The sequence below is a fragment of the Nymphalis io genome, chromosome 1, assembly GCF_905147045.1.
Source record: "Nymphalis io chromosome 1, ilAglIoxx1.1, whole genome shotgun sequence".
Lineage (NCBI taxonomy): Eukaryota > Metazoa > Arthropoda > Insecta > Lepidoptera > Nymphalidae > Nymphalis > Nymphalis io.
Window position 1 is genome coordinate 9,949,934 of NC_065888.1, and position 14,577 is coordinate 9,964,510.

At 29.8% G+C, this 14,577-nt stretch overlaps 1 protein-coding gene across 2 annotated transcripts in view; it reads right to left on the minus strand.

Annotated features, from left to right (window-relative positions):
* LOC126770583 (solute carrier organic anion transporter family member 5A1) overlaps positions 1-10,068 on the minus strand; it is a 39,569-nt gene extending 29,501 nt beyond the window's left edge. For both annotated transcript variants that reach the window (XM_050491239.1, XM_050490449.1), the window contains exon 1: positions 9,825-10,068. The gene's annotated coding sequence lies outside the window, so the exon portion shown is untranslated. The remainder of the gene's footprint in view (positions 1-9,824) is intronic.
* Between the last annotated feature and the right edge of the window lie 4,509 nt (positions 10,069-14,577).

Here is a 14,577-nt window from a genome sequence, read left to right on the forward strand (position 1 = left end):
TCTCTACCTCTTTTCTACTACCTAATTATTTTAAGTAAGAGATAGTAAGAAAATTGATAAATGTAAAGGTAAGATTAAGGTGGGAGTATATAACATCGGTTGGGGTGCGCCTTCGGGTGGGGAGCGCACCCTAATAAAACGCCAACAGCCTTGCAAGGTCGCATGTGGCCTCGTTCTAATTATGGTGTTCGAAAATTTCTTGCTGTTATATTTACATTGTGTTACAAATATTTAATTATATTTTATGTAATGTAACATTCACGCATCACACTCAATCACATTCAATTTTATTATATATAGAAACATTACACTTCGTTGTTGATGGTTAAAAAAATATCACTTAAATAAATTTAAAACTGGTAACATAATTCCAGTTTTACATTATTTTTTGTAATATTTATTTCTTCTTACTTTATTACTTAGCAACCTGAACCTGCCTCTTTTGAGAGGTTTCTTTAAAAAGTTCTCGGAAGTGTAATGTATTTCAATGCGTGCAATTTTGCTATAATGTAGGTACTTAAGTACATTATTAATTTTAAACCAAATAATTGAATATTAATATAATAAATCTTAATCAAAAATTCAATAGGTACTGTATAGACTCTCCAAGAACAATAACGGACGTAACGGTATGATTATTATATTTTTACGTAAATGTCGCACAGCTGGGCAAAGGGCGCTCCTAATTGGGATAAGATTTGGAGCTATTTCCGTCACGCTGCTCCAATGCGGGTTGGTGGATATACATGCGCCGGATTTTCATCAAACACATGCAGGTTACCTTACTATGTTTTCTTAACATTCGAGCACGGGGTGAACAATTATTATGATTAACATCAATCAAGCACATGAACATTCAGTGTTTGAACCCGAAATCCCCGGTTAAAAATCAGGTATTTTTTAAATTTATGGAATTGATATAATTTACAACAGTTCAATATATTTTAATAATTATTATTAAAAAATTTATTCAAGAAGTGTGTCGTGTGAAATGTTGAACATTTTCGAACAAAGAGATGACAAAACAGCCTGACAGCGGAACACTGGCGGGTCTGTCCTTGTCCAATGCATTGTTACTTGGAATATAAATGCTGAATGGTGACTGCTTCCCCACCAAGGTACAGGCTAACAATTCTGTCTTGGTTAAATAATGCCAGAGGTTATATTGACACAAATGTTTGGTATCGCTTCCAGGATATTTCCTCTTGAAAATAAATGTTCTTTTTTTTGTTTTAATTTGGTTAAGTCCTAGGACTTAACAATAGGTTGCAAATTACTAATTAAAAAAGAATATGAGAGTACCTGCTCTGACATATATGAAAAACGTGATTACAACTATTACCAAGTTATCAATTGCTATCAAAATAAATCATATGTTGTTTTTCAAAGTATTGATAGAAAATGTAATGGCATAATAATAGTTCCAGATACATATTCACAGAAAATTATCGAGAGCAAATATATCTTTCACGGGTAAATCAAAAAAGATAATTGCTTAAAAAAAAAAGAAAAGTTTTCCTTTTCAAACACTACGTGTACATATGTATTATTTAGAAGTGTATATTTATGAGGTTACGAAATAGTGATAACACATAAGTAGGGATTTTGTTGAACATAATACATAGGTACATAAACCGTATTTATTTTTAACTGCAATTGAAACCATTAAATCAAGTAAATGTCGTTCATTTACAGAGATTAGTATAAGCAGCGGCATCCGTATTAGTGTTGTATGAAAGCATATACTTTATGTACTTATACACATAAATACATATTACGGTTTTCTCGGTATATGGATACACTATTTTTTATGTGCGGCTTCACTCACGTTTACGAGATGAAACATATATTATTTCATTCTCCGACCCAAATAATATCAATAATAAAACAATTAGGACATTAGGGGATATCCCTACATAAGCCCTGAAGGACAGACACTCTTCTTTTCGTCTTTCGTAAATAAAGAAATATATTTCAAAATGATTTTCATTTTGGATTTTTAATCAATCTACAAATTTATTAAAAGTCACTTTTTTATTCACATAAAAGACATACTATGATGAAAACTCAATTAGTACTATCACAATTATTAATATTACAAAAGATAACTATGACAATTTTTTTTTATCTAATTTAAAATAGTCCCGCCCGATTCCCTCCCGACAAAATTGTTCATTCAATCATCATTTCTATTGAAAAAGCTTAAGCTTCAAGGATTTTAGTGATTTTAAATTTATGCAGGTCTGTGTGGATGGATAGTCCCCTCTTTTTACCGCTAAGCAGTACTATGTTACAGTTGGATGGTGTATGACCCAGTGTGATTACGAACACTCAGTGTAATTACTTCCCAGTAACGTAACGTTCGATAAGTTTACATTACAGCGGTAGTGTCATGGGAAAATACGACCACTTACCATCATTTGATACATCTGGCTATCTGCCTTTAAATAAAAATAGGTTAATATATTTATAAAAAAAAAAAAAAACATTAAGATGATAACCTAAAGAATGTTTGTAAAAAATAACTAACAGAAGAGTTACATGTGCATATGTTATTTGTTTTAAAATTTTAAGTTTCCACTCATATTGTGCCTCATATTATAACAAATGAAATAATGTATGCAGTGACTGATTTATTACTGCTATTTCCGACGTGGTTATTGTATCATATTTGTAGAAAACATACAATCGATTAAATTCATTTTATATAAGCGTGAGCTCCCTCGATTATTAAAAAGCATAAATTAACTTGTTATAAAGTAAGAGTTATGTGATTTTTATTCTTATACGTACCACCCACTCATCACATATACGACTGCCAGTAATACTAAGTATTGTTGTGTTCCAGTTTGAAGTGAGTGAGTCAGTGTAACTAAAGGCACAAGAAACATAACATCTTAGTTCCCAAGGATGGCAACACACGGGCGATGTTAGTAATCTTACATTGCCAATGTATATCGGTAGTGACCACTTACCATCAGGTGGCTTATTTGTCGGTCCGTCTGTTTTTATAAAATGATTCAGTCCAAATTTATGTCTAGTGTAGATGTTTCTTCAAAACCGAATATTATAGAGTATAATTTTATTTGGTTTACTGTCGACCCGTCTAGTCTGTAAATATAGTCTGTAAAGTATATCAAGAAATTTACATGTATTTACTTTTTAAATATGAATGTTTAGATATTTTTTTTTTGTATTCTTACCTTTTCATAATTGAAACCATTTTTGCTATTTATATGTCAATTAGATTTGTAGTTATTGCTTGAGTCGAATAAAAAGCAAACATTTTATCTCTGTTTAATATAAACAAAAGAAACAAGCAATTAGTATTTTAAACTTGTCTTTGAAATTTAAAATTAAGGTATATAATAAATTTGACTCTTGTTTGTTTAAGCGAACATGGAAAAAAATTATGAATAAAGTAACGTGCACGGCATTTACGACCAGAGTCTGGAAGCAATAGCTATAAAATATTTAAAAATATTTAGAATACTGTCAAAGCTAACAAAGATTACACCGTACACGATAGAAGTCAAAAAGTTACGTTATAATAATGAATATATAAAATTATTCTACGTAATTCGTACCAATTAGTTCACATTTGATAAAATATACTTCCTTATTAGTTTAAAATTATAATACTATACTTACATAATAAACAAAATCAGTCAATTACGTATAATGTTTGAATGAAATTGTGAGATGTTAATGAAATGCACGCATTGTTGTGTTGAGACTTTGGAATAGCACGGAAGGTAGATTTCGCCGGAGCATGGCACGGTCGGTCGAGCCGCAGCCGCAACACTCTTGCGCAAGCGCTTGCGTCAGGACTCATGGCCGAGAGTCGAGACATACCTGAGTATTTCACTTTAGGATACCAAATCAATCGTTCCATTTTTAAATAGGATCTAGATTCAAACCTTTTTATTGGTTCTTCGATCTTATTGATAGCTTGCGTGATATTTAGTACAACGCTCACAATATACGTACCTAGTTGCACGTTGCACGTAATAAGAGGATGTTCAATGCTAAGTTTAAATCATTGTCTCATTATTGCAATAGCAAGTTCTATTATAATTAAATCATTGCGGAAATGATTCTATTTTTTTCTTAACTATCGTCAGTTACTTCAATGATAAGTTTGATAGATAACTGAGATGAGGCAACATCGTGTCATTGACATTATCTGAGCCTAAACGATATGCCGCATTAAGTATGACGAGGCCATAACTTCGTTTTTATCAAATTAATAGTAACTGTTCCTCGTTAAATATCATGTATTTAATCTGATATAAATAATAAGTGTTTATTATTTATATCAGAATAAAATACTTAAACAAGAGTGATTAAGTGCCTTTATTTTGTTGTCTATGGATGTTAAACGTTCAAATAACTATCTTATATTATTATTAAATTAGCATTTCTATTAATAGATGTATAATTTATTCATTTCGTGTATCTCGAAAACGGCTCTAAAGATTTGGCTCAAATATTGTAATTAGAAATGGTTTTAAAGTGTATCTATAAATGTGTTTTATCATATAAAGCGATTTTCACAAAAAAAATTGTAACCACCTATAGAGCGTGAAAAGTTCGCCCAGGTAGGTAATGTGTTACAATTTTAGGATTAAAGTTATGAAACAACATCACACGTTACATTACATTAACTTATAACGAAGATTTTTTAATAACTTTAAGTAACATTAAGCGATAACTTTGGTTTACAATAATTATTAATTTACATATTAAAAAATGTATATGTATATAGACTAATCATAAGCTATCCAGACATACCTATATAAATATAACATTGATTACTAAAATATCATTAATAGACAAAAATGGTGGATATTTTTGAAATATTACACAAATCTTTTACATTGATTTGGCAATAGTATTTTTAATATACTATAACAAGTTAAACCACATTCACAATTGATACTCTGACAACGATAATATATGCTAAATCTGAATAATATACAAAGCATTAACAACTATTTCGCATATGCAGTGATAAACTAAAACTATCAATAAAAGAAGATCCGCCACAATGGCGTCGTTTTCGCAAGACTTAAAAGAAAAACACTTAAAATTAAAACTACAAATTTTTGTTACAGACCTAATTTAATTTATTTAATAAACGTGAGTTTTTTACATAGATTACATAGGCGGAGTCATACTAAGAGTAAGTAAGTAAACAAATGCTGTTTTTATATTTAAAATAATATTTTGTGGTGATTCGGTTCAAAAGTATCATATTTTCATCAGTTTGTTTTATACTAATTCAAATTGCTTTATTAAACGTAAAAGCATTACACTTACTTTAGATAGGTAAAAAAAATAATAATTGCCCGATTCCCTAACGATCATAGTAACATACCTAATTAATACGGGCGTGTTGATACTCATAAACTTACAAAGCTTACAAACTTACGTCGGTTTTGTGTTCTACAGTAGACAATAAACAAAGTGATGATAAGTTGTTAAGTGAATAACTGAATTAATAAGAATTAGGTCCGACCAACTGGGTCAAGATTATTACTGCGTGTATAGTAACAAAGACGCATCGTAAATCATGTCTCAACGTTATTAAAATACCTGATACATCAGTTTCATACTTATTACTAGGTGCTCCGCGCGGTTTTAACCGCGTTAAACTTTAATGCCCCTTACTGCACCGCCAACTTTGGTGGTATGCTTTGTACCTTTCTCAAACTTTAGGCTATCTAACCTAAAAATATATTTTTTAAATTGTTTTGATTCGGCAGAGACGATCGTTGTGTCATGTGTGTTCAAACAAACAAACTCTTAGGCTTAATATATTAATATGAATGACACCAACATTTACTAATTACATAAGAATTATGCATTTATACTTTTGTTCTTTACGCCACGGTTACTTATTTTTTTCTATGTATTATTCTAATTATTTAGGATTTTTTATTCATTAAATAATAGCAGTTTCTTATATATAATGTGACTTTTACCACAGAACCTCGTCTATGATCATCATAAGATTGTAAATGAAGAAAAAGCTGTTTGAGAAGTCGATATTCTTGCCTTTTTTTTAATAATTATAAGATAACCGCAAAATTAGGCAGCAATATTGTCTTCTAGTTAACCTATTTTCTATATCAAGTGGAATAATTTCAATCGAAATGGTCTTGTTATTTCAATATATTTTATTTATTGATTGGTTGTACCTATCTACCTAAGTTTTTATCATGTACGCTTTAGAGATTAGATAAAATATTAACAAAACCCATTCATTGTGAGAGATCGTTCATAACGTCGACGTACTAATTTATATTGTTATAAAATATCTTTATGTAATAATAATTCAAGTATATATATTAGAAAGCTACATTTGCTCAGAGTTCCTCACTTCCCTTTGCCGCATAATGTAATTTAAGTATAAAAAAAGAGTAACCCGTGTGTTTCTTGCCAGTTCGTGTCCGTTTAATTTATAAGCAATGTAGATTACATTGCTTATAAATTAAACTTGTAAAATGAAGATTCGAAAACGCTCGACAATACATAAATATTTATTTTGAGTTATATTATTTAAACCAATTAATTGCTTTTTGGAGGTTTCTAATTTGCTCTAAATCTTAAGGACTTGCAATATTGAATTCAATCGCTATTCATTTATCGGAACACTATAGTTGGCTAGCCACGGATCCGCATTGTCGTGCAGCGAACGATGCGGAAACGTAAACTGACCCACTCTACTCTTCCACTTAACCGATGCAAATGTTAATTACGTAGATACCTCCTGAATTAATGCTTTTGATCCATTATTTTTCGTAATTTCCCCCAATAAATCATCTTATTTACCTATATAATTTACATATTATACCTTAAATATGACCGTTAGCTGGTGAGATTGGCAGATTAGTGTAGTCGTCGAGTTTTATATCATAAAAATAATATAATATTGTGATTATTTAGTGTTATTTTTATTTAAAGTACAGCCAACGCACGCTTTTAAATATCAGGTTTTTATTAACCTTTTCGCGGCAACAAAAAGAGGTTAAGAAAACACTGTTGTTGTATCAGTGCAAGTTACATAATCAAATTAGATAAAGCTATAACAAAATAAAACAGTGTTAACAAAAAAGGTTAAATTTACGTAACGAAAACAATATCAAAATTTCAATTCGATTTATTTTAAGATAGGGTTGCCATTCGTTCTGTTTTCGTGTTACAGATTTGTCTTAGAAACTTTTAGTATCATCTATTTCACAATCTGAAGCATTTATTTGACACGCTTTTATTTAACTTGAAGTAGTTATTAAGCGTGGGGTCAAATCTTACAACTGAATTTCAAACCAACTAATCGATCGACTGTTTGGCTCACAATTTTGGTTCTGGTGACAAATGAAGTAGATTCTAGTATGATAAATATTATTCGTTATAGTACCTAAAATAAATAAAAGCTTGTTTTTTATTATTAAAGTATAATTGGTTTTGTGTTATTCGACGATAGGTTATTTCGACGGTGTGCTGCGTTGGTAGGCATTTTATACTAAGGTTTATGAAAACAGACCCTATTTTCTGTCACAATTCGTAGCAAAATATCCTAAGATTTCAGATTTTTATTCCAGTTATGGAAGTTGCAGCTTTAGACTAAGATTATTTGCTGGGTAAGGTATAAATTTGATGTTACGGAACGTAAAAATCCTTGCCATACTTACTTTTATATTACGTGCAGTAAAGTAATGTGAATTATATTAAATGCTGTAAATACATTTATAATATCTATATTGATTATCATTATAATTATAAAATTTTAAATCGGACAAAACTGCAATACCTTGACCTATACAAATTGATTTGTCGAAATGTTTCCGGATACGTATTCATACAATTCATAAATGTTCAAGGTCAGTATGACAATTAAATTAAGGGCCTTTTTTTCAATTGCCACTTTTTTTGACAATTTACTAAATGAAGGTCATTTGACATTTTAATAGTTTTTTTTTTAAAGAAAAAGAATTCTATACGTGACATTGGCAGAATATTTTGTGCCAGAAAGAGACAAAAAACTTAACGTCACTTTTGTGAATGACGATTGGAAAATCGTTTTTTAGACAGTTGGTTTAATACAAATTTGGTGATATATGACAAATCGCGTAATATAGTAAAATTATTATTTTTAATGTAGGTGCATGTCCAAAAAAGGAGAAAAACAAATTTATTAATTTGTAGCAGTGAGACAAACAATAGGTAAATATTAAATAGTTAACTCCATCTATGGAACAATCTAAATGTAAATAAATTGTAATAGTGATTTTTTTTAAAGTGCGAGAGTACCTATTCAGACTAAAGTAGGATTTATTATCAGCATTATTTATATGTTACTCAAATATGAATAATACCATAAACCTATTTTTAAACAAAGATCTCGACAAAGATAACGAGTCATTACAGTGTGCAAGTTTGTGTGGACACAGTTTTATATTTTGTACATACATACCTATTTTGTTTTTGGTGATCTTTAAAAAATTAAAAGTAAAATATCTAAGCTCATTCAAACCAAATATCATTATAGAGAAGAAACTTTTAAATTGAATCTAAGAAAAATATGCAAGTAAATTTTTTCTATGATGCAAATATATTACCAGTCAGAAGCTCTTTTTACTTGTCTTTAAATAAGTATTTGCTTTTTTCATCAAGTTCAGTGTATTGATTCGATAAGTAACATAATATTCTATTATGCTTATTAAAAATGTTGGGTAGTGGCTGAATGGTTACTCTTTTTGTCATCAGAAATTTGATATACAAAAGAAGAGATAACATTCTATAATCGGTGAGGAGGTTTTTCTTTAAAAACATTAATGTGTTGTAATACAAGTTGTAGTGGAAATGTATTTGTTCACTACGTACCTTCACTTTTATTGTATAAAAAATTATTTAGAATTTGATTCACCAATTTTTCGTAGATGTTACTAATATACATATTTATAATGATATCTAAAATAAACTATCAATATTATAAAATACTTGCCAAGGTAATTTTGAAATGACTTAAATCTAAAGTATTTTTAAGAGTAATTCTTACCAAAAAATAAATTAGGAGTCTGTTATAAATTATATTTGTATGTTTTAGTATTCCCTGTTTTTCATTAGCATTATAAGTATTTCGAATATGAACTTTTACATATTTCATTGTTAAACTGAAAATTTGCTAGCTACTAGCCATTTTGTTATTATTTTAATAAAGAAGCAATGCTGAAACAAGATTTGTTAAGCTATTATAAATTATTCTTAAACAAATTGAATACTCAAATAAAAGTTGAACTTGTGAATAATTAATTAAGAATACATATTAATGTTTACCGATTTATTTAAGTCTCAAAATGGTTTTATTAGGACTTCTTTTACAATATAAAATACGAATGGCATCTAGACAACTGATCTATGTTTTATTATTTTTATGTCTTTCAATATAGATACTTTCTAAAATCAGTAAATTAACATATGAAATTGTCGCTACAAGGTTATTAATACTGAAGAATGTCCATAGCGATTTATCTTAATGTTTTTTTACTTATGAGTGTCATTAGATTAAATATACAAATATGTGAACATGTTTTTTTTTCATTATTTTGACAATATATGCAATGAGAGATATATTTACATTTTTAAATTATTTAAACGACAAAATTAAATAATAGATTTGTTTATATTGAAGGTTTGAAGCTTTCAACGATAGCGCTTGCTTAATGCTTACCTAACAACAAAAGCTTAATCGAAGTACATGCAACTTGCAAGATATCTCAGTCATATTTACTAATAGAAACATTTTAATGTCTACTTACAATCTCTGGTATAGCTGGTTATCTGCAAAATGCGCACGGGTAAAGAAACCCAAATCTCTTTGTGAAAGGTAGCACGACACTAAAATTTTTAATGGCACTGAAAATATTTTAAATTAAATTCTTGATTTAGTATCCGACGCACTCAACAGACGTAAAATACAAGATACTTTGATCGTTTATAATGAAATATGTCAACAAATTTTAAATATTTTAAAGAATCAACACTACACAACACACAGCAAAATCTCACTGACTATAACATTTCTAATTTCTATAGTCTCTGGTACAGAACTAACGTGAAGTTAACAACGAATTAAAGCAAAACAATCGGTGAACAGCTGTTCTAGAGATTTCATACAGTGACATCTTGTGGCAAGTATGTAAATAAAGTTTTACTTAATTATCAATAAGATGGTGTTAGTTGTCTATTGACTAACATGTTATTAGCGACATCTATTGCTGTTTGTTATTTTTGTTATCTTTTGAATTAGTTTTTCTAATATTCCCTAGGTGGAGCTTATGACAAAAAAATGTTAATGACAATATTTAACCAAAGGCAATAAACAAACTGACTTTCGCTTTTATAATATTAGAATGGAAATAAATGAGTGTTGCTGTAACACTTTATTTTAGTATTCTTTGAGTAAATATTTTTTTATTATAAAGCATGAATTATGATTTTTTTAAAGCTGTATAAACGCGTTACGCGTTTTCCGCACGAGAACAGTCCCCTCCAGCTTGCCAGTGTCCATGGCGCTGAGTGCGCCACGAACATTGGAATACTTACTAAAAAACCAGCGGTACCCTTTCCGTCTTAACGTCTAATAATTTATGAAATTATTAGAATTCCTGAAAATACTGTGTCTCATGGATTATAGTAATTTTAAAAAAGTGTTTTTATTAAATTAGATTAATTTGCCAATTATTTTTACTTTTATTTTATTTTATTTTAATAGGATCTCCAACAAGGAATACACGTGAAAAGCTTTAAATACATTATACCAGTTATAAGTCTATGTGCTCCCTCAGTTATAGGAAACCACAGCATCTATCACATACAACTAAGTAACAGCTAATATAAATAGTAAAACTAAAATTAAGAACTTTACAAATTTAAAATTTAATCGATGCCCTATTAAGAATACGTTCTACCGTTCTTCATACCAAACCTTGATTATTCTAACGCTTCTTAGAAAAAAGCAATTTGATAAACTTATGCGTATTAAAATCTATTATATGTTGTAACTTGAATGAATACTTTTCATTTTCGGGGCCGGATACAGAGGTCTGGATGGATGCCTTAAGGCAATTAAGGAGCCCCTAATTATTATAGAAATAAATTGAACATTTTTTCCGTAAAGTGTTTCAAGAATTTGTTCCGGAACAAATTAAATTCTCGTAACAAACATAATTATGTAGATATATTACATATATAATATTATTTGGATTCTACTATACGTATCATGCTATATTAAAGCGCACTCTTCAATTTTTTTTTCTAATCTATTGTCGTGGCCCCTCTCTTATGGAGATCATGGCCTGTAGCCCCGGATGCTCTCCCCTATATCCGGCCATGCCGATTTATCTAAAGGACTCCTGACGCTTTCATTTGTTTTATTCAAAATCCTTATATTATTTCACTCTCTACCATCTCAAATGCTGATCTTATGGATAGCACGATGACGAGCCGGTTGGCGTGGTTGGTAGAACACTTGCCTTTCACGCCGAAGGTTGTGGGTTCGATTCCCACCCAGAACAGACATTTGTGTGCATGAACATGTATGTTTGTCCTGAGTCTGGGTGTAATTATCTATATAAGTATGTATTTACAAAAAAAAAAGTAGTATATGTAGTATAACAGTTGTCTGGTTTCCATAGCACAAGCTTTGTACGAGCTTAATTTGGGATCAGATGGCCGTGTGTGAAAAATGTCCCAGGATATTATTATTATTATTATTATTAGCTTTGTCAGGGCACAGTATCTATACGACAGCAATGTTAGGTGATAGGTTTCTGTACATCACCACCAAGTCATCTATCATCAGCTAATTTCATTACTAGACATGGACCTCTCTCTCGAGGTTTCGAGGTTTTTAGAAGGTATCCACTCATCATTTATTATATTGTAAATATGCCAAATAATAATAATTTGTATTTGTGTATTCTGGTTTGAAGGGTTGGTAATTTAACCAGTTTAGTAATGGACACAAGGGACATAGCATCTTAATTTTATGGTTAAAGTACATTGGCGGTGGATGGAAGAGATAACATCCTTAGAGAGCATATGTTTGTGGGTGGTTGTTATTATTTAATAGTAAGAATCAGGATGCCGACTTACCACGCCTAATTATTTTATAAGAAATATTACTTAACCATTCCTTACATCGCCAATGCGTCACTAACCTTGGGAACTAAGATGTTATGTACCTTGTACATGCACTGGCTCACTTACAGAATAACCGGAACACAAAAATACTACGTACTGTTTCTTAGTAGAATATCTAATGAGTAGGTGGATTGCACAAAAGCACTATCATTAAAAATACACAAATGGGAATAATTATTTAATTAAAATAGTTATTTAATTATTCTTGACATGTAAAATCTATGAAACATAGGTAATATTATTATGTACCCCAGAAGCATTTCGGCAGACATCATTTGTAATTCAAAAACGTGGGCGTCGTCTTGTTTGTAGTCTTTACGGTGTGTGCGTGTGCCTTTTGTTAGGCGCAAACTGTAACAGCCTTATGTCATTTTGGCCACGCAATTTGACGTAATTAGAAATTACATGAGCACTAAGCAAGTGCCACACGAAACCGCGACCAGCCGTCCGCAGCCATCTAACCGTTACTTAAACATGTTGATCGAGAAACTATAAGTAATTGTTGCGCAATATATGGTTTTTCTGCTTGTTTACCTTATAAGCGTGTTCGTTACGATAACGTTGATAGCTTATAACAATTTAGAAATGTTCAATTCTTGCAATTCAGTAATCTTATATTATAAAAACAACTGCCTACATATGTCTGATTAAATAAGAATAAATGTATTGGAAACAAGAATTGGAATTTATTAATTAAATTTCTCATATCAAAAGATAATTTCTACTAAATTTTTTTTATTGATAATTGTTAATTTTAAAGTTTCATTTATAAAAAACGGAACTAAACAAAAACGAGATTTGTTTGTAGTTTGTATTTGCACAGCAATATATTCTTTCAAAAGATATCATGAGTTATTTGTATTGCTACACATTTACAAACAATAAAACACATAGGTTTTAAATATAAAATGCCATTGATAAACATACAAGGTTTTCATACAAATTGTAAGTGTTCATAATATTATATATACTTATTTATATTAGATAGTGTTCTGTACTGGTATTTTTTTTTACTTGTCCCTTTTCCGAAATATAAGTATATATTACGATGTACTAACTACAAGTTATACAATTATTAGATACTTTTAACACACTGTATACGTGTAACACAAAACGTGTTATATATTTTATTTGAATAAATTTCATTATACAGTAACAAATAAGACATCTAGAGACATAGCTACGTATAATAATTATAATAATACATATTATATTTGATTTTCTAAATAGATTTCAATTGGTAATTTCTAAGAAATCTACGGTTGAAATATGATTACGTATATGTATTTGTGATTTTGAAATTCCTTTGACTTGGGACCATTTGCTTAAGCATTTCTCAAATAATCTAGGAGGTCGGCAAATACTGACTCAGAGACGCACTATCAATTCGTTGTTGTATAAACACCAGTATATACATTGTATTTATATAAACCCTTTTAAATTGTATGTGTACTTACATTATATAATATGAATTAATTCATACATGACAATTATTTCCTACTTTATTCTCAAAATAAAGTTTCAAAAAGAAAAGAAAGAATAAAGATTTTACCAATAATCTGCTTCTTGTTTATTTCATTTACTTTGTTTTTATGTAGATTTCGCAATATAGTTTAGAATAAAGTCACAGTAAAGGTTTTGAGGAGCTCATTTCACAGCAATACACTAATGCAGGTTGGTGGATACAGATGTGGCAGTTTTTCATAGTTAAATTATTCCTCGCGATGTTTTCTTTCACGAGGTACGAGCGAATTAAGCACAAGAAAATTCAGTGGTGTTTGCCTGGGTTTGAACCCGTAAGATTCAGGTTTCCAATGTTACTAAGTAGAATACACCAAGACGACAAAAAATATTCATGTGCTTGTGGAAGGTACATGAATATTTTATTATAAGCACTCTAATGAAAATATATATAAAATAGAAATAATACCCAAGTCTAAATTTAGGTTTTTTTTTAGTGAAAATTTCTTAGTTGTGATGAGTCATATTTAAAACCTTATCTGATGCAAATAGGTTTCCTTTTTGAAACTGCAGTGCGAGTACGAGCATTATAAAATCCTGCTTAGAATTATAGGACTCTAAAGTAGATTGATTGTCCTTTACTGATCTGTATATGTATATTATAAATAATAAGAAAAAACGTGATGAAATATCAGGCACTCGAATTAAATAAGAACTCTCAATTATATTTTTTATTGATGTACCAAGTTACTAAGTTGCACACACCCAAAATACATATTGCAGAAATATGTTTGTTTCGTAAAATACGCTACCTTATGAGTCGCCTGACATGTGTTTGACCTTTTTAATTCTAAATGCTCTTACACTAACTACCTACCATTGTAAGGTTATCAGTTAAAGTTTAAC